This window comes from Eupeodes corollae, chromosome 3, assembly GCF_945859685.1.
Source record: "Eupeodes corollae chromosome 3, idEupCoro1.1, whole genome shotgun sequence".
Lineage (NCBI taxonomy): Eukaryota > Metazoa > Arthropoda > Insecta > Diptera > Syrphidae > Eupeodes > Eupeodes corollae.
In genome coordinates, this window is record NC_079149.1 from 5038447 (window position 1) to 5064971 (window position 26525).

General features: G+C 30.8%; 1 protein-coding gene across 18 annotated transcripts in view; it reads right to left on the reverse strand.

The window, feature by feature from the left end:
• LOC129951679 (myocyte-specific enhancer factor 2) overlaps positions 1–26525 on the reverse strand; it is a 200042-nt gene that overhangs the window by 92340 nt on the left and 81177 nt on the right. For all 18 annotated transcript variants that reach the window (XM_056063956.1, XM_056063949.1, XM_056063942.1 and 15 more), the window contains one exon: positions 13037–13186. The gene's annotated coding sequence lies outside the window, so the exon portion shown is untranslated. The remainder of the gene's footprint in view (positions 1–13036; positions 13187–26525) is intronic.

A 26525-nucleotide genomic window follows, 5' to 3' on the forward strand; every position in this document is an offset into this window, starting at 1 on the left:
CAGAAGTATTTAAAATTCTTAACTAACTTTTGATATTTTTAGAATTTGTTACCGAAGTACGTTTCGAAGTTTTATAAAGCAACTCATAACGTGCTTCATTTACTTTAAGGGCGGTTGGTTTATCTAATGTCTAATGACGATTTAGAATATCATTATTTTGGTAATATAGGAAAAAGAACTTATAAGTCTTTAGTTCTAAAAATGCATCTTAAGGACCTTAAAATGCCTCTGGCAAGCAGAAGGAAAACGTCTTGGAAACACATTTTTGTAATCAGGAGATTTCTTTCCTTTCACGTTTTCGACCTTAAAATCTGAAAGACAACCATTTTCGAACGCTTACCCCGAACACAGCTGCATATTCATTTCAAGGAATTTTGGTTATCTCTAGGTCTATAATATTGTCTAGGTCTATAATATTGTTATATTAATTTTCTGATTTACGAACCAAATATTAAAATTCCTTGAAACGTAAAGAAAAATCAAAATATTCAATTCGACAAGTTCCAAATAGAGTTAAGATCAGTTTTTAACTTTTTTACTTAACTAACTAAATTGTACTTACTTTTGAATAGTGGTTTCAAACCAGAAGTTCAAGACATAATTCACCAATAAATCAAGTTAAACACCTTTTATTTTCACAAAGAAGTTGTTTCAACCAAAAATTTAAATATCTATGAGTACCTTTTAAGTAGGCTGCTTTAAAATCTGAAAGTGCCAAAATTGAAAGGTCAACACGATTATATTCAACTAGCTTTTCTATACAAAATTTACCTAAAGAAATCTATGAAAATGATCGAAAAGTTTCATATTAAAAACCTAAAGAAAAAAGGACGTATACGCCACAGGCTATTTTATAAATAAAATATTTGTAAGACAGCTTATTTAAAAAAGCTAAGCCATGATTTTTTTAAAACATGACCAATTCCAAAGATTATAAATTTCTCATGTATATTATTTTTTGGAAATCTTAATTAAACTAACATTTTGAATAAATTGGAATAAGAACAATATTGTACACTTTGTTGCAAAAACGTTTAATATTTATATTTTATAATGTCTTAAAGAAAAAAAATCATTACCATAAAAATTGTTTCAAAATATATTTCCAAATCAAAGATCGTACCCGTTTTTGTATTCCAATTCAGCAAGAATTTTCGAAATAAATCGTAAAAACAAAGATAACAAACGAAATTTGATACAAAAAATCAACGAATAAAATCAAAATGTTAAAAGAAAGAAAAAAAAATCAGTAATGATCTCACGAGAAATAATCAAAAAATACAATAAAAATCTGACATTTAAGATCGAACATTTTTCAACACCCCAACCCCCTTTTTTGTTGCTTTATTCCTCCATAGATACAAAATGAAACAGTTGTCGTTGCTTCTGAAACTGATTCTCTTGCCAACACAGCAACAGCAGTAGCGCAGCCATTACACAAAAATTCAAGCCCAATTAATTAAACATCCGCCATTTTGGAAAATGTTTTTTTCACTCTACAACCTACAGATACAAACATACACCCATTTATGTATCTCGAAAACGGTCCACGTAACCGAAAAAGCTAGACGCGCCATGATTTGTATCTGCTGCCTGTGCTCTGGTGGGCAATTGGCGTCAGAACCAACATCCTCCTAGCTCTAGCAGCTAGCTGATGCACAGGTTTGTATATAATATCTTTTGAGGTATATAGGAGTCTATGCGCAGGGGGAATGTATCCAAGCGGCGGAGCTGCTCCTTGATGAATCGATAGAAGTTAGTGGGGAGGAAAAGGAGGTGAGTTTTGAAGAAAAAAACTAAACTCTGTGTAAATTTTCATTAAATTGCGCCACAACCTGAAAACCATTTGCACACAAACGTAGGAAAAAATGGAAAATGAAAAACTAAGAACACGTAACGAGTTGGAAAATGTTAAAGTTTTGTTCTTCTTTTTTTGTTGTTATTTGTTGTTGTTGTTTTGGCTTTCATTTCAGTATGACCGATCGTGCAGGCGCGTCAGAGTCAGAATCCGAATCATACTAAGAATCAGAACTAGAGCCAGAGACGTTTCTGCCATTTTCGAACGAATGTTGTTGTTTTTCTAAATTGTTTTTTCGTTTTTGTAGATCATTTGGCATTTGGCCAAAATCAGCGAAATAATTGAAAAAGATCAACACAAGAGAAAAGAGGGATATGGACGGCAACGACAGCAAATAACAGGACGCGACGACGACGAAGACGACGACGATGGAAAACAACGCAATCAATTTTTGAAATTTGTTGTTTCTTCAATTTAAATTTTGTATTTTTTTTAATTTAGTTGAGTTCTTTTTTGTTGATATTTAAATTATAAAACTCATTATTTATTTGGCTTAAGTTTTTATGTTTCGAGATTGCTAAAAAACTTTTGAAATATATGACCTGTCGGTTGGTGTTTTATATTTTTTTTTCTTCTAAAATATGTCCACAATTTAAACAAGTTAATTAGTCTGGGAAAATATTCTCCTTTTTTTGCTAGAAAGTAACAAAAAAAATGATTTATGGATTTGTTAAAAGAAACTTAAACAAAATCTTATAGTTACTGCGCTTTCACTTAAACAAGAGGTTTGGTGTCAAGAACTTATGATTTCCTATATCATACACGAGTTTTAAGTTTTTGGACAAAATTTGTCAAAATATTATTTTAATGTCCTAGTTATTGATAAAATTAATGAGCATACATTTTAAATGGCCCAGTTCAGTATTACTCTCTCTTAGCAGGATATTTAAATCCGAACATCAATTTGTAACTATTTTTAATAATACATATTTTATTTTTTGTTAAAAAGTTGTCAGTTAATTTCTTCTCAAAATGTAATCGTTCTTAAGAAAAGTATTTTTCGAAAATCAAGAGTCAAAAAACAATTTTTGGAAATTTTTGACAATTTTATTTGTTTTCAATTAAACTTTTCTGAAAATTTTATGAAATGTCAAAACAAAATTTTTTCGTAGTAAACAATTATTTTATGCATCATCATAATTTAAGTTAAAGTTTTTTTTCAAATTCAAGTTATTTTTTCTGTATGAAGATGGAAGATATCGGTTTAATCCAGCAAATTAAAAATTTGGAGTTTCAAGCTTCCTAAGATTCGAGATACCTTAGTTATAGGTAAAACCAGCAGAGATGTAGAATTTAAATACATTTTATTTAACATATAAGAAAATAAACAAATAAAGAATTGACTTGCTGAAAATTTGAGAAAATTTTTTCCTTTGAGTTCCCTACTCTGCGATTCAACTTCATCCTCTAAAACATTAAAACGCTCTTCAAACCGTTGGACTTTTATTCAGAGTTCTTCGTTTTGTTTACGTAAAGAACTTAAGAATATTGACATCATCTTTTGTGGCTAACTTGGCGGTCGTCTTTGAATGCTCCGTGCAGATTGAGTCGTCAATAACTGCCTTAATTTTTTGAAAGTCCATCGCCGACAGTGACATGATTAAATGTGGCCCAAAAATGTTGGTTGCTTTATCAGCATCAAGTTCTCAATCGGAAAGGTCCTCGATGGAAATTTGGTGGTTCTTCCTTTTGTTCTCGGTCATGTGACTTGATGACATACTGGTTTTTTTGTCCTTTTTAAAGTTAATTTTAGTTGTGTTACCTATTATATTTTTATTGCGATAGACAATTTTTCAAGTAGAAATTATTTTTTAACAATGAAAAAAGTAAAAACTGTGGTTAACCCACACTGATTTAATTTTAAAAAAATTCAAGAGCACTTCAACAACACTTTTATTCACTTGCTCTACAAGTTAAAAAAGTTTTTTTGACTACAAATATCCTAAGACTTTCGACGTTATTTTAACTTTATATTATGCATTAAAAATAAGTTTAAATTAAAAAAAAAATTAAATGACATTTAAAACATTTTTGAGATATAGAATTTTGAAACAAAGCTTTAAAAATAACATTTTTGGTCATCAAATTTTTGTAAGATAAAATAAGAGCTTGCTTAGACAAAAACTATTTAAATCTCTATGGAGGGTAACCTTCTGGGGTAATACAAAATATTGAAAAAAGGTTAACAACTAATAATAATAATATTTATAGACAAATCTATTTCCACGTCTTTAATACAATTCTAGCTTTCAATTTTTCACTAATAAAATTTTATATGAGGCAAGTGTTATTTCTGGACCTAAGCAAATAAAAAAGCGTTTGAAGCGAGTCTGTTTTAAGCCTTAATTTGAATTTGAAAGCATTCGACCTGGTTGATTTAAATCTAGAGTTCAAAATTGTATACGATTGCAATATATTCAATATATAAATATTTGTGACCACGGACAGTTAGTTAATAAAATAAATGATATTGCCTTCAAAATACTTGAATCCAAAGAAGACCACATTTTTAGATACCTGGTATAATTGTTAGCAAAATCGAATTGACAGTTTTCGTACAAAACATTAGTAACTATACACATCAGACCATACGTTTAATCTGGTAAAGTTGTGATTTTTGGTTACTTCTTTATGCTTTTGGCCTTAATGATCAAAATTCAGAAAAACCGTTTTTCAAGTATTGGTATTTTTCACTCTGAAAGAGAATTTTTTGAATGTGTCTATATATTTAACGGTTTCCAAAATGGACTTGGAAAACAAATTGATAAAGTAAATTTTTTAAAACAAGTTGACGAGCTAATACCAAAAACATATCGTTTGCCAAAAGGTATCCCATGAATCTAGAGTTTGTAAATTAGTCCAAAAGAAGGACAAAATGGAATCTGATAGGCGCCTATGGCCATACTTTTTAGAAAAGTGAAACAGAGATTTTAATCCAACTTTTTGCCTGTAGATTTGTATGACGTTTATTGTTCTTACAATAACGCAAATTTACAAAGAGCAAATTTTTGAATTGCAAAGTTTTCCTGTTTGCAAGATACGTTTCATCAAACACAAATTTGCAAAGTGCAAAGCTTTTTCTAAAAAGTGAACAGTTTTGTTATTTTACGGTTAACGTTTTAATTAATTTCAATTTAAAAAAAAAATTCTTATTTTGTAGAGCGTTTTATATTCATAGCCATCGTAGTTATCCTTCAATGGAATTTTACATTTTTTTTTAATTGTTGTAGAATAGTTTATTTAAAAATTAATTGTTTTGAAGAATATTTTTAGTACGAAGAAGTTAGTTTAAAGTGACCAAAGAATAGTATTTTTTTTGTGAAGTTTGTGCTTATGAATAATCCCGTTTTTGAGATATCGATTTTTGAAAAAAAAAAATGTTTTTTGATAATGCAAACAAAAAGTAACATTTTCGATCATTAATATAATTGAGTTGTTTAAAAAAATTATTTCAATATTTTTATTAGTTCCTGGGGAATTTAAAAAGCAAAATTACGGTTCTATCGAGGATTTATTGTACTTGAGCAACACAAAAATGTATTTTTTTTATTAAATGAAGGCATATAAAGAATAAAAAAAAAAAAACAAATTTTAGAGATACAATTCAAGCTTTTTATTTTTGATCAATAAATTTGAATGAAGAATCTTTTTTTGAAATAAAAACATTTTAAAACAAACACTTTACGCGAGTGTATTTCAAACCTTATTTTTCAGGTTTGAAATATTAATCGACAGAGCATTTTAGGCTCTAAGGGCGAGAACATTTTTAGACTTTTTTAAAACTTTAATATCATGTTAAATTTAAATCTTGAGCTCGAAATTCGAATCGAAAATACGATTGCAATACTTTCAATATACATTTATATATTTGGCATCTCGAACGTTTTAAAAACAAAAAATTATATTACATTTAAAATAATTTACCCAAAGGAGGAATTCATTTTATGTTAGATGGTATAACTTTATACAAAATCGCAAGTTTTCGTAAGAAAAATTAAATTCTTACATACATGGTTCAGTAAATATATATACAACAGAACGTGGTAACTTATTAATGCTTTTAGCTTAAATAATAATCAAAGTTTCTGACCTCAACGTAGAACACAACAAGGCCAAAATTCAGAAAACCCCCTTTCTCACCTATTGATGTTTTTTTACCCTGCAAGATTTTTTTTCGAATACAATAATTTGATGTTCTACAATTTTAAGAAACAAACAATAATTACATTTTGAACATGGAACTGTCTGTCTGTATAACGTAAGGGCTTCAGAATACTCTTGTTCAAAAATTTGATAAATGCACTTTTTTTACGAATAATCGAAGAATTAATACCTTCTAAAAAACAAAAATACATCATTTGTCATAACTTATCTCATAAATCTGGAGTAAACAGTTTGGGCCAGAAGAAGAAACAAGTCATATGGGAGGAGAAACTACTGAATATCAAAAACAATTCACAGAAGCGAAATAAAAAAGTTTGAAAATTGTATTGAATGTTGACAACAATATTTCTTAAAAGATAAAAGTAGTTGAAAGCCAATATCTCAAAATTTTGAAAGGTCGAAAACCAATATTTGAAACACATTACATCTAGGTTAGTAATTCGGGCGTTATGATATTTTAAAATTGATTTGGTCATTTTTAATATCTTGGCTGTGTTTTATTGTAATACAATAAGACCAAACGCTTCTTTTTAAAAGCCAAAGGAAAATCGAAAAAAGGTTTAGTAATATAGCTAAATAGTTCAAAAACAATGCGTTGATAAAATTGTTTTTGGCGCTATGACATTTTTAATTTGGCGATATGGTTTTGGGCGAAAACACCTAAGATCAAAAAATCGAATATTGTATAACACTGATAACACGCACATTATTATTCTATATGCAGGTAAGGTTAGGTTAAAGTGATTGTCCGTAATGGAGTAGGATACGTTGGGATACCATATGAATCTCCGAAAAATAATTTTGAATTTCAATTTTGAAAACAACTAAAAAATGATTTTAAAAAAATAACTTTTCTTTCAAAATTGTTTGTTATTGAGTGCTTTTTTCAGTAATCAATGTCACTCTAATATTATTTAAACTCAAAAGAGCCAAATCTTAAATTATACCTACTTTACTATTTTTTTAGTGACGTAGTCTTATCTCTGGATATAAAGAGTCTTTTCGTTAAGTCAAGCGTAATCCAATTTTTGTCTGGATATTTTTGGCGTTGGTCTTATTAATATTCAAGATTTTTGAGTTCGAGACGAAGCATAACAAAGAATCCAAAACAATTTTAAATCAGCATTGTAAGTTATCATCGTCGTCTGTGACACGGGTCGCAAATTCATTGCCTAAGACTATTAATTGATTTCCATCCAATATTTTTCGATCGAATATGATAACGTTTCAAGTAACAATAAATTAATCAACACTTTAAACAACTCTGCCAAAAAGATCCATACTCAAGCAGATGTCCAAGTCCTATCCTTCATTCGTATATTTCTTCTCCATGATTCATCTGTCAGTTCAATTTTTTTGAAACTTAAACTGAAATTGTACCCACTTTATTCCCAACAGACGAGTTCCTTTCCTATATACAATATGACACCTGCCTTTTTTTAAATACAAAACCAATTCAATTGTCCATAAAGTTAAATGTGCAATTTAAGAATAAATGTTGGTACACTAAACATTAGTCATGCCATGCGGCTCCTTAAAAGGACAGATGCACGCATAAACTTTGCTCGTGTCGCGTCTATGCTATAATGTAATCGGAGATCATCGCATAGCTGGACGCCAAAGTAATCATTGGACCACTAAAGATACTCGTACTTTATGGGCTATAGCCGAGACGTATAGGCATATACATATCTTGAATATTTCAGCGCCAGACCCAGACTATACACTTGGAGTTTGTTTGATGTCATATCTTGTATAGAAGATATATGCCTCCAAGATTTTCATGTCAAAAAGGTGTGGGACAGCTTGTCAATTTGGAAAGTCTTCGTAGTCGAAAGGAAACCAAAAAAAAATGTTTCTAGCTTTTAAATTATATTAAGCGTTCGGTTTTGTTTCATGAATTAAATGGAAGAGTTGTGTTTGCTATTTGATATGATGCGTAACTAAAACTCTGCCTATGCCTCCAACAGACCAGCTGCTGTCTGAAAAACATCTATCCTATCTTCATATAAGATGTGCAGTAATTTTCCTTTAGTCTCGTCAAAATAGGGTAAATAAGATTAGTTTGTTTCCCAAATTATCCCAAATCATAAATGTATGATAATCTTAGAAATTTCACAGACTTTCGAAACGAGTTTCTTAAATCGAAAAACCAAAATTTTTAAACTATATTTAGTAAAGTACGAATGTCATTTTAGTTACGATTTTAATACGCAACTATCTTTAAACATTTTAAAAAAGTTAAAATTATGAAGTGGGAACTTTAACGTTAAGTTTTATGAAGTTTTTGACATTCAGAATTTGACATTTCAAATTAATAGTAAATATATCAAGGTTTGTTTGATTTTTCTATCACGAACTGTCACTTTCTTTGAATTGTTCATATGCACTGTTTTTAGTTGAAAGAATGAAACTACTAGCAGAAGATCAAAGGGCAAACTTTATGAATCTAGAACTTATAAATTCTCACTAAAATCTCTTGACTTGTATGAAAGTGTCAAGATGTATATTTATAGGGTAATACCTAATTCGAACAAAACATTGTAGCTTTTCCTTCTTTTCATGTTCGTTTTTTCTTTGGGCGTTCTGTTTGCTGATACTGATTCTAATACAACACCACCAACTCGAACCCAAACCCAGCACCATCTAAAAAGTAGAAGTGTCTAAATTTAGCCAGGACACGTGCTAGATTTCAATTAAAATGATTTTATATGAGAGACACGTTGGTAATCTTTTCGCCTAGCTACGTTAAACTCGAACATACACATAAGACGCTAGGCACTTTGTTATGCTTAAGTTTTTGAAATCCTAAAGTCTCTGTTGGTTTATACGTTCGTATATATGTCTGTACAAACATAAACAGAACTCAGAACTTAAATCCCGGTGCCTTATCTTGTAGCGTTTTTGCTCCGGATTATTTGGCTGGGTGTTTTTGTATTGTGCAAGCCTATAGCCAGCATCAGTAGCATTAGCAGAGTAGGATAAAGATGATGTTAAGATTGATTCGGTTGGGTGGGCAAATAAGGGCCATAATGTTTCGGGACCATTTGCTGGGCAGATCATTCTCCACTACACTATATGTAGCTAAGCTCCATAGCTATATATCTCTCTAATAGGTAGACGAGTCCGTAGGTACTATACGTGCCTTAATGGTCGACATGAAAAATTCAAAATAATGAGGCTCTGGCTTTTCCGTGTTTTTTGTTTTTCGTTATGATCTGCAGCAAATGCATCTTGTCTTTTCGAAAAGTTCGTTATATCATTTTCCCCCTTGAAGACTTCGTCTCAAAAAAGGCAGCGGTAAGGTAAATCTTGATATTAGTGGGTAGGTTTTGTTATTTTTTCAAAATTGTTAAGGTATATCTCGAATGTGTTGAACAAAGAAAGAATGAAAGAAAATAAATTAATTAACGTGAAATGTTTTTTATTGATGATATTTTGTGATTCTTTCTGCTCCTACGCAAGGTGATTCAGGGAGACGGAGAAAAATATAATGAGAAACAAGAAAAGTGATTTTTGTGTAATTTAGATTATTTTATTTAATTAATTGATTATTTATAGTCAAGTCTAAGTCATAAAATATGTGAACAAAATTAAGTTGCGTCTTAAGATTTATCTTTTTTGAATGCACATATTTATCAAATTTACAACGATAGATTTTTCAGAAAGATTTAATGGTGCTTTGAAGTTTAGAGTTAAATGTAAAATTTAAAAGTCAGACTTGACATAATAAATGACAGTCGGATGCGAGAACGAAAATAATCTCTACAAATCTTTAAGCTCAATAGCACAAATGTAAAAACAACAAAAAAAACTGGGATGCGACCCATACTGATAACTTCCCATCCCGTCTGTCGATTTGTCTTGCTTAAAAGTTTGTAGCGTTGGCTAAAGAATTTGTTAGTTGGATTATTCTTTAACATTTTAAAATTACCACCAATATTTTTCAATAAGGACCTTGAAACGTCGAATAAAGTCAAAATTATCAATTTGACAAATCGGAACCATTACAATAACTTCCTATGGGAAATTATTAATAATAAAAGCTAAAAGCATTTTGCTAGTAAACAATTTTCGAAACATTAAGCTCTTGTCAAACATATTAAAAATTGTGTTCTTTGACAACCAGAAAAATATTAGTGGCAATGACAGTTCGTAAAAAAAAAACAAAAGAAACAAACCTAAATTTGAGAAAATGAACCTGCTTGCTTAAAATGTCAAATGTGATATGGATTTAGTAAATAACTAAAAGCTAAAGAAGTTATCATTGGAAATTGATAACTTACTTCAATGGTTTCAATATTTTAATAAATCCTTCAAAAACTGTACTCACTGTTTTGGCCTATTCTTTTTTTAGGACAAACTTTATGATACATTTAATTTAAAGGGTTTTACATTATAGACTTGACAACTTTGAACTGAATTTGTGATCGCACCCTTTCACTTATCATCAAAGTGACATTGGAAATTTATTAGGTAAACTCAACATTTTCATTGAGTTTAAGTAAATTAGTTTAAGCAACGTTATTAGTCGGATGAAAATCCACATAAGCGTTAAGAATCACAATTTTATCGTTTTACTATGAAATTACACGTTACAAGCGATTTGTTGAAGATTGGTTCCTGAGATACAACGCCACTGGAATATTTTCTTTGGGGTACTTTAAGTCACTGGTTTATGCCAACAAGCCGACGAACATTGGAATATTTCAGAGCCAATATTGGACGCTATGTGTGCCGATATCATCCTTCGAGTATTCCGCTGCAAACGTGCCAACGTTCGCCAAATAAATGAAGTCAATTTTCAATTATAGTTATTTTGGTTGTACTTCAAGTCAATACTTAAATGTTTGAAATATTTCAATTGTTTTTTTTGTATTTAAAAAAAAGTTGTCAAGTAATGATTGGATACCAGATACTTTAAGCCATTCAATTTTCATTTTTTTTGACAGTTCCTGTTCTTGATTAAATTGATTTCAAGTTTAACATTGATAAATGATACATTTTGAAAAATTTAAAGATTTTAAGACCGTTTAATAGCCTTTTTAGTTATTTTTAGAAAACAGTACAACATCTATCGATATTACAAAAGCCGAATTTCGCTTGACCATATCAGTGACTGCTTACAATAATTTTCTTGAAGAAGCTGTCCAGAGTTTTTGAGACGACTTCTTCCTTTTGTCAGAATCCCGCCCGCTCGTCAATTGAATCTACTTCTACGAAACAGGCGTACTTTTTTATCTTTCTTTTAATACTGACAATTTGAGTCTAGAAAAACTGGTTAATATCGTATAAATTAAGTCTTAGGTCCATAGGACAGAAAAAATTATATTTGTTTTGATATTAAAGTATTAAATTCATTAAGTCTGTGTGACAATTTTCTGACTTATTTCCTTTTTTCCTAACGTCAAAGAATTATTAATAACAAATAAACAAGGAAAATAATAAATCTTAATTAAGTCTAAAGAGAATGCAATTTTTTCATTAATATTCAAAAATTTGAAGTCAAACTCTCAGTTATGAGTTTAGACAAAATGAATAAGTTTGTAGAAGCTTTACTGAGTGCAAGTGCTTAGGGATTTTTTTGGTTATTACATTTAATTTCATCATATTTGAGGTTCTTAATTTCAAAAAATTGATTTTTTGAAAATTCTACGGTGGCTTAAGCCTTAATATAAAAATTCTTCAAGTCAATAGAAAAAAATAAACAAGAAAATCATACAAAAAATATTGGTAAATGAAACAATTTATTCGTAGAAAACTATCTATCTTTCGACTCAAATATCTTTTCAAAACTTTGAGGTATTGGCTTTAAAGCACTTTTATCTTTAAAAAAATATTGTTGTCAACATTTAGTAAAATTTTGAGAAAAATGGAATTGACAGTTTGTTACAAAAAATAAAAAAACTGCAAAAAACAATTACTAAAACTTGGTAAAAATTTAATTTCGACTCAAATAGCTTTTCACAAATTAAAAAAAAAAACGTGTCTTTTTAACAGAACACGAAAACCTACAAACTTTTAAGCAAGACAAATCTACAGATGGGTTGGGAAGTTGTCAGTGTGGGTCGCATCCCAGCCTTTTTTTTAAACTGTTATGGTAAAAAAAACCACCCACAAAACGTAGAGCCCGTTCTACATTTTTCTGCATTATTTTCTGTATAACAAAAATTACTTAGAGTCGATATCTCTACTGTTTCTTGAGCTATGGACGAAGAAAAAAACATCGCAAACCATTAAGCCAATAAATGGGCTATTTAACACAGGAAGAATTTTACAAATCGTATCAGTAATTCCTGAGATAAGTGTATTTAAACAAACAAACAAGCACTGTTTTATTGATTTGTAATTCCCGAAAATAATTTAAAGTAGATAAATTTATACGTATTAAAAAAAACATTACTTGAATTTAATTGTAATTGTTTTCAATCATTTTCCTTAAAATGTTACAATATTGAAAAAAATATCCAATCACGTTATGAAAGAGAAAAATTTAAAGCTTATTATAAACGAAAAGTTAAAATTTCAACTTCCACTTATAGAAACCCACCTAAGAATATTTTTCTCAGCTTATTGAGACATCAAAGAATACAATAATTCTTTGGGGAGTTGAAGACTGTTTAATTACAACGAATCAAACAATTTAGGAAAAAGTTAAAATTTCCAATTACATTGCTTTAAGTTTTTTTTTGTCCAAATAAAATTGCAAAGCCATTTTTAATTTCTTCTCCTGCCTATGCCACCCTACCTGTCACTTCTACAGATTTCAATAGAGAACAAAAAAGTCCCCTTGACAAGGTCAACAATAGGTAAACCAAAGTCCGGTGGTGATAGAAGAATTCAATTCACAAAAAAATCACTGTCAACTTTTGACCTTTGAATTTAAAAAAAAAATGTAAAAAAAAACTTCAAGACTTTGGCAAAGTGAAAAGCTATATGTAAGAGTATATAAACGACTTGAATATACATATATACTTATAGATACTATATATTCTAAAAATCTTAAAAACTTACCTCAAAAGAAGCGGCTGAGTAAAATTCGCTTTGCTCTCTTCGTCGTCCAGTGATGCGGTTTCATCATGCAAACAACATTTTTATTGGCAACGTAGCGTCACGCGTCTTTTTCACTTAATTTTCCGTTGCAATTGGATGCCGGCCAAATATCTGTAAAGACAAAAACAGAAGAAAAACAAAATTAGAAAAAATACAAGAAAATGTCTAATTAAAGTTGAAATAGCTAAAGAACATTAAGACGAAGACCGACGATAGAATAGGCAAAATTGTTTCGGTTTGCTGATGATGGCAACGACGAGCGCTTAAAAGGATTCGACTTGCTATGGAATAAGAAAAAAACTGCGAGCTAACAGGGATGGCATTATTGTTTACAGTAAATATATCAGGCCCTAGGTTTTTTAAAAGAGACACTTTTTTGTAATATTTTAAAAAAAGCGGTTTAAAATCAGAAGAACAGAACTTTAAAGAACAATTAAAAACATATTACTATTGACTTAATAAAGCGCGCCTCACAACAAAACATAGATTTAAGTGGGTAACCATTTTAAGAAAAAAGAAATTTGACAGCTGTCAGTTAAAGTTACAAGAAAATGAAGCCCCATACAGTGTGTTTCTATTTCTATTGACTTTGTTAAAATCTACTCCTCTTTGAGGCAACTCATGTTGACGTCTTCCATATTTAAAATTTATGCGTTTTTCTTCTTAAGCTTAAAGCAGAGAATTAAGCTGTCAAAAAACGATCTGTCTTTCTTGTTTTGCTTAGACAACATGTCAAAATAAGTAGGCACAAAGCGTCCATTGTGGATATTATTTTTATAAATTTTTTCAAAAATAATAAATAAGAGAACTCGGAATGCTTATGTTAGAAATGCAGTAACGTCACTTTACCAACCCTGACAGCTGTCAAATCATATTCATTTGAGGACTTATGAAGATGATTCTTTATCCTGCCCCCACCTCCTTTCCTTCATTGACTTACCTCATGATCATACAATCGTAAGACCTAGAAAAAAAGGGCCTTTAAGATTTCAGAATCCTACAATACCCGCATTTCGGTCCTGATATCAAAACCATAAAATAAAGCCTGAAAATTATTTTCGTCCGAAATGAAACACCCATGAAGACAGTAATCCATTTTCCTAGCGAGCGGCGGCGCGAGGCGCAGTAGGTGTGGTGACAAACCCGCCTCTCTTGTCGTCCTGAAAAGATGCGATACGGTTCGCAAAGCGAACAGAGTGCATCAACACAAAATAAAAACAACAACAAAAAAAACAACCATTAACATGTATGTTTGAAATAATTAGGCAAAGCGTGCATTAGTCGATATACAGCGAGTGAGAGGACTTCGACGAAACCGCTGCAGCAGCGCCGCCGTTCTCTATACCTATTGGTGATGATGATAGCCGCGAACGGTGTGCGGTAACACTGGCAATGGCGGCTGTAAACAGACCGATTTGACGTATTTGAAGAGCTATGCATAAAACAAGGGATGACGAAAAAATGAGGGTGGTATATGGCACTAGAACCAGAAGGGGTTTGAAATTTATGAGGGACAACTGTTGATACCCGTGGAATAGCTTGCGGCATCAAAAATTGAATTTTCTCCGGAGGCCGGAGGATCAATGAGCTTCAGAGCCTTTAAAAACCTACCATAGATAGGTGCGAGAATAAATTGAATTTGAATTCCTCGTATACAGAGCTTTATTTTCTCCAATGTTGCAGGTTCGGGTGATAGAACTGCCTACAGTGGGAATTTTTTCGTTGGTGCAAAAATCTCATTTCTACTCAAAAAACAATCCCGAATGCCTACGCAAAAATACTTTTTGTGAAGCCAATAGAAACAAATAGAAATGGGATTGCAGCTTATCTAATGATGGAGTTCTTCACCTGACTTGACAGCTCGCTAATAGAACTTTAAGCTAAAATACACCCACTGGAGGATATGCCACGCGAATATCTAAGTTTCTTATTTTGGGAGTGGAATTCGGTGTTAGAAATTATAGCCAAAAAACTGCTGCATGAATTAGAAGAGATTATTGTTGGACTTGTGATGCCATAGATTCAAACACAAATATAAAATGGGTTATTCCCTTCGCAGAATATGGTTTTGGTGGATTTGGCGTTACTAGAGGGATTTAGTGATTATTTCAGAATAAGCCAAAAATAAACACAGTTTCGTTCATATTTTTGCTGTCAATTAAACGAGCTGTAAAATTGACCACCCTTTTTAAATATGTGGAAGGAAATAATTTAATTCCATAATTTGCCGAAATAAAAGAAAACATTTTCTTCTGCAAAATGTTTAATTATTATTGTCTAGTAAACGAACCCTTTACTGTGCATTTGGCAGCCATTATTTAAACTTTAATTTCCTATGCAGTGATAAGTGATGCCAAATGAACTTTTTAATAATTTGTTCTTTTGGATGATTCGATCAACAAACAAATGTACATGATTTTAAAAAATTAAATTTAAGTCAATACAATTCAAGAAAAGAAGTTCTGGACATTAAAATTAAATATTTTAGTGGAGATAGAGTTTAGGATTGTCAAAAATACGAGGCAGAGTGATGCCAAAAATAAATAAATATTGGGGTTGTGTTTGTTGATACTTATCTATTTTGTGACTCACTAGACTCAATATAAAGTGCTTTGGAAGTAAAATGTAAAACTTGAAATCGTACCTTACCATTTTTTTATTAAATGACAAACTGGGAAATAAAATATTCAAGTTATTCTCCCTTCTGATATTTAAAAATGAAAACCAAATTTTTAGACACTGCAAAAGTATTACCGCACAATGCAAAAGCTTTATTTGGGTATGTGTTTTTAAATGACAAAAAAACAATGGCACGTGGTACACATTTATGCTTTAGAGAAAAACGTAATATTCAAGATTTTTGGTCAAGATTAAGCTTTAGATCTATTGCCAGGAAAATTTCAAGCTTGAATCCTCTGACCTCCAATTTCTAGCAAGATCCAAAATCTTATGCGTCCAATACCGTACATTCTTTGCGGGAAATGCGTGACGAATTACGGTAAGGATCTTCGGTTTGAACGATTGTTTGTCCTTAAAAAATCAGTGTTCGCGGAAAAATGGTGACATCTCTAAATCTGACAGCAGTCCACAAACAAAAAAAGGTTAGAAACGTAGACCGGAGTTGAAAAACCGCAAGTAACATTCCATTAATTCACACTTAGCTCTTGAAATTCCAAATGACAATATCTGAAGGGTGACGAAAAAAAAGTTTGACCTTGATAGACCAGATGGGTCTGAGATGGATCCAAGAACGGACAAAAAGTGTTTCTCTCTCAATAACTTTGGAATGACAGTTGTATGGTTTAGGCGCTTGCAATCACCTTTACAAGGATAAACAGGTCAGCTTACATCCAGGTGCTTCAGGATAATTTGGTTCCCGACTTAAGACGGTTTCCTTGAGTTTGGCATGTCTACCAGTAAGGTAATGTCCCAATTCGTCAAAGTTTAGAGTGGTTGAAGTCCAATAACATAAATTTGTTAAATTTTATTGGGTGTATGGCAAGTTCTCTAGATTTAGGGGAATTTTTACACGCAATATTTATGCCCATGACAGGCAATTTGCCAGTGGTGCTTAGTTGCGAGAGGCAATTGTGAAAGAATGGAATTTTGTAAAGGATTCCCTTTTAAAAAAAAAAAACTGTCAATAGAGGCAACACGATCCCTTACTATTTTTTTCTAAAAGATGTAGTAATAAAGTGCGTTTATAATTTTTCAATGACTTAAAATCTGTTTTTAATTTTTAAGCACCAGAAGAAGAAACAAAGAAGAGAAAATTGATTTAAATAAAATACGTTTAATCAGATATTGAAAAAGTTTCAATCATTCCTTATTAATAATATTAATATTATCAAGATCGTATATATAAACACTTTCTCTAAAAATTTAATTGCTTGCTATGAAAAGCAGCAGTTTCCATCTCTTAGAATGAATAAATGTCTTACGATCTGCAACAAAACTTCTGAACGCACCCTTACAAAATTGTTTCAAGGAGTGAGATTTGAGGTAGCACATCATTGGTTGACAATGCCAGTGATACCAAAACTTAAACTTAAATTAACAGTGAGTATAGCGTTGTATTGATACTTCTTTTGATGCAGTAACTAAAAGGGCATATTTTGAAGGCCCATTCACTGGTCCGTAACGTAAAACGATATGGTTACCAAACAATTTGTATGATAATTTAATTGCGGCATTTTGCGACGTCTTGTTGAAATTACAGCTCCCATAGTAATCACCATTGATTGTAACGTTCCAGTTGGTATCGTTTTTAAGGAAGCACGGAACTATTGTTCAGATTTGAGGATTTTAAGTATTATCATTGGTCGAAATAACAAAATCGTTTAAAAGGAAAAAGAATTCTGATTATTTGGAAGGGTTGTTCAGGTCGCATTCTAAATAAATTAGGTGGCGCAACATTCCAATGAGAACTAAGGCCTATTGACTTACAACTCTCAAACATTCCTGTGTGCTAGTAAAGTTCTCAGGGATGGAGGGGACCTACAGTTTTAGGCCGAATCCGAACGGAGCACTTTTCATGACAAGAATTACTCTTGGAGGATTTGTCAATTTGTCTTTTTTAATTAAGGTGGCACAGGCATCGTTATAATATAAAAAGAACTAGTCTTAACTGACCGTCCTCTAGAACTCCAATTTGATATTCTTCAATAGCCTCAGTTTTGTTTTAAATAACATAATTTCGTTTACCATATTAAAGATATGTATAGGTTATAAGTTGCCTTAATGTTATTTAACTCAAAAATCAACAAAAGCAATATTTAACAGCAACACTTTTCTGTTTATTTAAAATTATAATCAACACTTTTAGTTTTCAATGGAAAGACCTCAAATACAAATATGTGTTTTATGATTTTGTCAAAATTAATTTTAACAGAAAAAATTGACATCTGGAAAATGTTTGTTTAGCAGACACTTAACAAATATTGCAACAGATATTTAAAAAAAAAGTTCTGTTCGTGAAACCTGTCATTACCGTTCCTTTACTCTCTTTCTCAAAAATTCACAAAATACCAAATTTCTTTTCAAGTGGTTTTATGTTCATAATAATTTAATGATTTTTTTTTCGTTGCGAAAGAAACAAACAAACAAAAGACAAAATATGTATTTCTCAATTGGTTCCATATGCAAAGGTATGACACAAATTTTATGAGCGAGCATGGAAAGCATCAAAAACCATCGTATTGAACTTAAAAAACCAACAAAAATAAAATAAATAAATTTACATTGAAGAGGTAAAATACTTCGAATTATTCAGAACGACTTCGAAATTTAATGTAATTAACAGAAAATGCAATCCAATCAATTTTCAAAATTAAAAACAAAATATCAAACAAAAATTTAAAAAACGAAAACGCCAAATAAACAAAATTTCAAAAAACCAAACAGAAAAAACAAAACAACAAATTGCAATTAATTTAATTTGGCTCTGGGGCGTTGAAAAATCAAGCTGAAAAAAAAAATCTAGAACGACGACTTTCCTTTTAAGTGTTCATCTCTCTTGGAAAATTGCCAAAAAACTGTTCGTCGTTTTCATTATAAGAAGTTTTTTTTTCAAAATATCGCTATTAAAATCTGAAGAAACACAAACAGTTGCTTCAGCAATGCGACACGTCCCGCCGTGAGCCGTAAGCTGTAAGCCGTGAGTCAACACCACCATCAGTATGAAATATTTCCCATTGATTTTTAACGAATATTATAAACTTAAAATGTTGTTCTCTTTTTTTATCTGTCCAAAATGATGTGCGTTCTGAAACATTTTCAACATTTGTTAATTTCAATATTTGTGTTTTTTTGCAAATTTTTGTAGCCAACAGAATATACAAGTGGCATATCACATTAAGATTGGCAGCAAAATGGCAATAGGTGGGCAGAAATGGCAAACAAAAAATAACTTAAAGCGGTTGACAATTTTCTAAATGACAAATATTCAAATTATATAAAATACCATTTCCGCCATAACTCAAAAAATATCACTACGTAGGTTTTAAGTGTATGTTTAAATTTGTTTATTTTTATTTATTTTAAATGAAAATATCCAAGCTCTGCCATTATTATAAGTTGAACTAAATCTCAACACAGAAAATAATGAACAAAATTCCACATGCAAAGAAAAAGAAAACCAGCAGGAGATCATTGAAAAACGACCATCGGCATTGTGCCGGGAAGTGTCTGTCGACCGATTCGAAATTTGTCAAAACAGTTGTAGGTCCATATATACATAAGATAAAACATTAAAATATTTAGATCACACATGGGTTTGTTTTGTGTACATGTACTGTACATAATCGTACATATCTTTCAAAAAGGTATTCCAAACAAGTAGCTATGTACGTTTTTTTTTCAACACAGCATGTGTTGAAATTATGCAGTATTGTTTTCATGTAAGAATGTTGGAATATGCGTTTTATTTTCCATATAAGGTGGCTTATGTACAGTTCTTTTTTGTGTACATATTATGTACGAAGTTCTTCCTTTAACTCAATATGGAGAGCATCTTAATTTTCAATTTTCTTACAAGTGGATGATGGTTCTTTAAAAATTGTTGTTTTCGAAAGACGTTTAGGTAGATATACAGGATGAGAACAAAATATGTAAGAGTTCGTCGTGGGGCAAGGGAATATAAACATAAGAAATGGTTAAAAAAGGTGGCAACGATGGGGGTAAAGATTTAGGAGGCAGGTATTTAAGTATGTTTTTTATTTCTTTGTTAAGTTATTTTACGAGCAACGAATTTCAAGTGGTCGCTAGGGCATATTTTTCAGAATATTTTGTTTTTAAAGTATGAAGAAGTTGATTTGTTTGAAATTGGAATGTTTTATTAAAACGAGCATCTTCATATAGTAATTTAGACATGTTTTGGTTGATAAAAATGAGTTTCATCTGAACTGAAAACTGAACTTCAATTTTTAAAGAATAAATTAATTTCAAACAAAATACCTTAGATTATGCTTTACACTAAGGATCAAAATCAAAAATTCAAGGTAGACTAATTGTAGAATCTGAAGAGTGGTTAAATTTTAAGGGCCGATATTGATTTTGAATAAAACACAAATTCTTTAAGAAATTATTGACATTTCTTTTTATTATGATAATATTCGTATGATTCAATTATGTATGGAACAAAATATTGGCGAAATTTTCATTTCGATCTCGGTGAGGTTCTTAGCCGTTAAAATGCCGAAATATCTTATCATTCAGCTCTTAAATTGTTGCTACTTTATGGACGAGGACTTTTTTTCTAAATAACTCCATAGAAAGAAGTCTAATGGTGTCTATCACATGATTTTGACGTCCAATTGACATCGCCACGTCCACTGTTACACACATTTTTAACTTTATTTGTGTTCTTTTAGCTGCATAAGAAGTATCGATGGTTGTTTTTGGATTGACGCTGTGATAGATATCAAGTCTCTAGTCTACGCTTGAACCCATTGACAACTTAAAGGTCAATATTCTTCAGAAAATCATTGTTTTTCCTTTAAACTAAATTTCTTGACAATAAAAAGAAATTATATTTCTATACCTCCAAAAAAACACCTTTTCATTACTTGACATCGACGATAGTTTTACCAAAAAATAAATCTAAAGCCTGTGTTCACATCTTTTGAAGTCTTACCATACTATTTTATTTCGATGCCACTTGATAAATAAAAAGCATCAGAAAAGTAGGATAGGAATTTTTAATTTTTTTCTCAAATAAAAGTAAGTTAGATAAAATGAAAAGGCGTTCCCTCGAAAGCAAAATGACATAAATCCAGACTTAGATACATGTCATTTTAAAATCTGTACTTAATTTTATTATCTTAAAAGTAAAATTATTTAAATAATTCGTCATATAAACATTATTGTATGGTACTGATTCCAAAAATGCTTACAATTAGTTTAGTTTACTTACAAAATGGATTTTGACTAATGTCACTTTGCTTTTGACGAAATGTCAAACTTATTCCCTTTAAAAGAGTTTCATGTGAACACCGCCTATGAAAGGTTTTAGTTTTTGTCAAATTAAAATTATGTGTCAAATAATTTGTTATCATTCAAATACATTTTTATTTCATTGACATGCTAATCAAATTAAGACTTTAGGCCCCTGTAGCAATTGTTTCCATGGTGGTATCGAAAAAATGCCGTATTGATTTTAGGCTTTTGTTTAAAAAATGCCATAAAACCTGTCTTAAGATTTAAGTTTTAAATGATTTAACTTAATTAAAACTAAATTCCTCAATCAATGTTATTTTTTTTAAAGTAAGTTGGTAAGAAGAAAAGACTATCTCATGACATATTACTGAAGTGACAGCCACAAAATGGCTACTTTTTTAAAATCAAATGACTTCTTGCTTTCTGACATTTCAAATGATTATGTCCGTTCCCTAGGTTTAGGTTTGTTTGTTTTGTTATTTTTTTTTGGTGAACTATCAATTTGTAGGAGTGTTCAGATGCATCGTTTCAAATATTTAGAAAATTGATAACCAATTGAATGCCAAGACTCTGTGATTGTTTAAAGTTTTGCACCATTTGAAATATAATCCAAACATTGACCTCTATGAGAACACATTTTGAAAACCACAAGATTCCAAGGTTTTTATTTTATTTTAATACTAAAAAATACCACCCAACAATCCAGTTTCAGGAAATCGCAAGTGACAAACAACTACCGGATGATCTTTTCTGTCTGACAAATGGCGTCGAAGCGGAAAATAGGCACCAAAAAACGCCTTTCATCCTTACTTATTCTTATATAGTCTGCGCATTATATAATAAAAATAATATCTATCATTCTTTTACCGTTTGTTCCAAAAAAAGCGCATTTGAAAGACTTTTAGTGAAAGTGACACTTTCAAAGTCGTAAAGGACAAGAAAGACGTCCCGTCCGCATCACGAGCACGAGTTTAAAGTTCCCCCATCATCATCCACCACCCGTAAATTATGTTTTTTTGAAAAGTGCGTAGGATGATGCGTGTTCCACAGAGAACATAAGACTCAAGGGTAATTCATGCGACGACACATCACCACCGCCGCCGATACTGCCGCCGAGAAAAACCAACAACAACAAAAAAAGCATGTTCTTATGGGATGGCTTAAGAGATGTCATCTCGAGGTGAAAATGAAGCAAGAAAATTGTTACTGACTACGAGAGTTTTTTTTTCGTTTTCTATTTTTCGAAAATGTATCTTATGAATGTGTTTTAAGTTTAAGTTACAAAAACAACAACAGCAACACGAAAATCTCCTGATTTTAATTATTTTTTGTGTTGTTTTGTTATTTTTTTTTGATGCGATCTCGAGAATGTGTACCGCGATATTCATTCTGGCAGTATTCCAAAAAAGTGTGAATGATGTATGGGCGACGACTGATTCATGCTGATGCTGTGGACCGAAAACCCAACTCTCGAGAACTATAGTCCGTGTTTTTAAGAGCAAATTATAAGAAACGTTTGTATAGGACATAGCTACCGTAATTTTGATGTTAGTATTGTGTATGTTTGTGTGTATGGTTTCATGTCAATGAAAGACATTAGCATAAATTCAAGTTAGCTCATTGGAGTTTTTTTTGTTTTAATGGTTTTGGATTGAGAAATCTTAACGACCTTTCAGATTAAGAATTTTGAAAATAAATTAAGTGAGTTTTTGTTTTTATTATTTTTCCTTAAAACATCGAAATTAAATTCTAAGTGGAAAATTTGGAGTAAAAAAATTACTTTGTCCACTGAATTGGTGTTTGGTTTTTGAATGGTAATGAAATCGAATTTTGAAAAGAGTTTAAAAAAAAATTTTTTAGAAAGACTTTTCCTAAATATATAAAATAGCAGTAAGTTTAAAAAATAAAACATAGACAAGATGCGTGAAATACTAGAATAGAAAGCATTAGTAGGTCAGCATTTATCTGAGACTTCGAAGTTCAATATTAAATCAAGTGAAGACTTGCTTATAAGTTGTGAATTGATACTATTTTAAGTTTACAAATTAATAAATAATGTGAATTTTTGTTTTTTTTTTTTTAAATACATTTTAGAACTAAAAGCTTAAGGTTCACATATGTCGGACATGCTAATGTTAGTCTTGGAAAATTTGACAATAATGTAAATTTTTCAAATTAAAAAATGGAAAAAGTTGAAAATATTTCCAAGTTTATAAGTACAAGATGTTCCCACTGATACCAATTTTGTCTCGCTGTTAATTAATGTTCAAGGACTTGTTGTTTAGGGTACTTAAAATAGTACCTTTATTTTAAGGTTATAAAATATATCTGCAAAATAAGTTCATCTTCAAAAATTTAAATGCTTTTTACTTTTGTCTCTAAAACCTAAATTTATTATTTTTAATTTTTCGAAAATTCTTAAAGCGTTTTCGCTTTGATTTTTTTTGTTTTCCGTTTTTTAAAAATAGTTTTAGTATAAAGTATGTAGCTCATAAATCTACGTTTTCCATTGGAATTGCGTTACAAATATTGATCCGTTTTCTTGAGAAATTGAATTTTGAAAAAAAGCAATTTAATATTTTTTTTAAATAAAAACTAGAATTTTTACATCGTCAAATATTATTTCGACAATATAAGAGCTTATTAAAAAAAAAATTAAATCGTTTAAAAACAAAATATTGGTTCTATGGACGTACCCTCCTGAAGAAGGGTTGACATTTTTTTGTAGTTTCGAACACCGTAATGATAAAAATCTAGAGTTCGAAATTGTTTACGATATAATCCTCTCTGTTGAAAGGAAAAGACGTCCAACCATTGTTTTAAAGAACCTTGTATGATCTTTTTTTGCGTCAAACACTATTGATTTTTTTTTTAGTAAAAGTTATCGTCTGGCATTTTAAAGGATTGAGGGTAAGGCTATTCTTGCCACACTAAAATGTGAAACTATCAATTTCGGCTTGTAAAAGGATACGATCTTGGATGGACTTTATTATCTTAAACAATTTCATGTCATCAGCAAAGATAAGAACTTCACTTAAACGCAGACATGACGTTACGTCGTAAATAGACAGAATGAATAGAAAAGGGCCAAGATGGCTTCCCTGGGGAACACCAGATTGAGCAACAAAAGGTTCAGAATGACAATTTCTAAATTTTACCTCATAGGATCTGTTTTCAAGGTATGATTTGATCCAAGCTTTAGAAAAGTCAGTGTATACATAGTCAGCTTCATAACCTTGTTCTTAGGCGTTTGAACATACATATGTTTGAAAATGTGAGAGGATTTGTAACGGTTGATCTTTTTCTCATATACCATGATGCTGTTCGCAAATTAGATTTTTACTAAAAAATGCTACACTTTCACAAGGAACTTGTTCAAACAATTTAGGAATACAGGAAAGCTTTGCAATGGGCCTGTAGTTTTTATATCCACCCTGTTACATTTCTTGAAAATTGGTGTTAGAAATGACTTCTTTAATACACTGGAAAATTTGCCTGTTTTTAGAGAATAAGAAGGTAAGGTATTCAACTAAAGCATTACTACACTTTTTTAATACTATCGGGGGAATACCATTGTCATAAGAATAAGTCAAAAAAAAGTGCAAAGGGGGGTGATATTTATCAATATTAGTAATTCCTGGTCTAGATTCTAGAATAAGAGTACTAATAGCGTCAGAAGAAAATACTAACTCGAGAATTCGATTTTTTGAGTTTTTAATACTACTTGTTTGCTATAAGTCAGTAAGAAAGATTTTATCGAGAAGAGATAGTTTCAGTTGTGAAGAAGAAAGAGAGGCTTCTAGGCAGGATTCGTCTTCGGATGGAATCAGTACGTGACAAATTAAAATCACGCAGAAGTAAAATATTGGTGTCCAAACAAGACAAACTGATAAGAAATTCTTATGCCAAGGAGAGTTCACTATAAGCAGACTCTAAGGTTTTTGGAGGAATATAAACGTTTAAAATTAAAGTAATCTTAGTCTCTACCATTAACTTTTCACAGACCAGTTCAATTGATAGTTCAAACGGAAAAGATACAGAAGAAGAAAAATGTGTAGTTTTTACCGCTATGAGAACACCTTAACCTAAATTCTTTGCAACAAACCCTTCACTGAAAAGCTCTGTGCCAGAAAAGCTTGAATTAAGACAAGTTTCTGTCAAAACGAATACTTTGTGTGGAATTGGGGTTTAAGAAAAATTTCAGCAGTCTTACTTCGATGTCATCTTTTAAGAACTTAACAAATTAGGTGTTATTTTGTAATCTTACTAGCAGCAAGTTGTTCTTTAGTTTCAAGTTTCAAAAAATTCTAAAAAAGATCAAAATCTTAATTGACAAAAATCGAAAACTTAGAGTTCCAATATTCTCTTTGCTGGTGATCTGCATATTTTTATTGTTCAATCTTGAGTGAGTCGTATAGCACGAACTTTTGACAAGATGAAGGTATCCTTCTCCCTTCTTTTGAGATAATAAATCTTTTTCATTACTCAGAACACAATTTATTTTGAATATACTGAAAGAAAAACTGAAATGTTTTGAAGTCTGGTTGGGTGCTGAGTGTGAACACATTGAGTCATTAAACACAATTTTCGGGAGTGCTTCGATTTACATTTCTGTTTTAAATAACGACAAAAAGGGAGATAAACCGCCTGCAATGATACTTTGACGCATCATGATTATCGTTTTAGTTATGCATGGTTTATACTGTATCATTTTTATTGAAGCAATTATACCCTCAAATTACCAACAACAAAGAATCGTTTAGGCACAATGACAAGACTTGGTTCTTATCCTTTAAAAGATAAATCTCGTAGACATAAAATCCAAATTGGTTTGGTAAAAAAAATCGTATTAAATTTCTTCCAAAATTTCACGGAAAACCATATTTTCGTTTTAAGCTTTTTATACCCTTATGTCTGAAAATCCAACAGAACAATAACAATATTGAATATAGAGTTTGTCGATGTACATATGTTTAGGTATTTGTTATATATCTATGGTCGCACCTTGTGTCCAGCGCAATGAATTTAATCTTTTAAGATCTTATGTTAAGAAATTTGGATGGAAATGTATAAAGACAAATATATAACCCAAGGTCGAAAAGATAAAACGTCTTTGAAAATTGTAGGTGTTAACAAAATGCTACAGGGGATGTTAAAGCTTTTAAAGCATTAGGTACCTATTCTTGTCTATTTGAAAGGTTAAGTTTTTATCATTGTTCATTACCCCTGTTTGTTACAGGAAAATAATTTTTTCTTCAAATGAAGGCTACCAATATCACTCTATTGAATTTTTCTCTTAAGAAGACAAATAAGACCATGATGCCGTGCAGCCAATTATTTCGAGTGAAAACAAAAATTATTGCAGTTGCAAATGTTTTTAGCGACCCCGTAAAGTAAAAACTATATAGCTCCATACTACATAAGGTTTTTTTTAAGGGAAATCAATTTGTACTATTTCTAAGGTTTTTGGGATCAACATTTTGAGTTTTACTTCAAAATTAAGAAATCGCGCCAG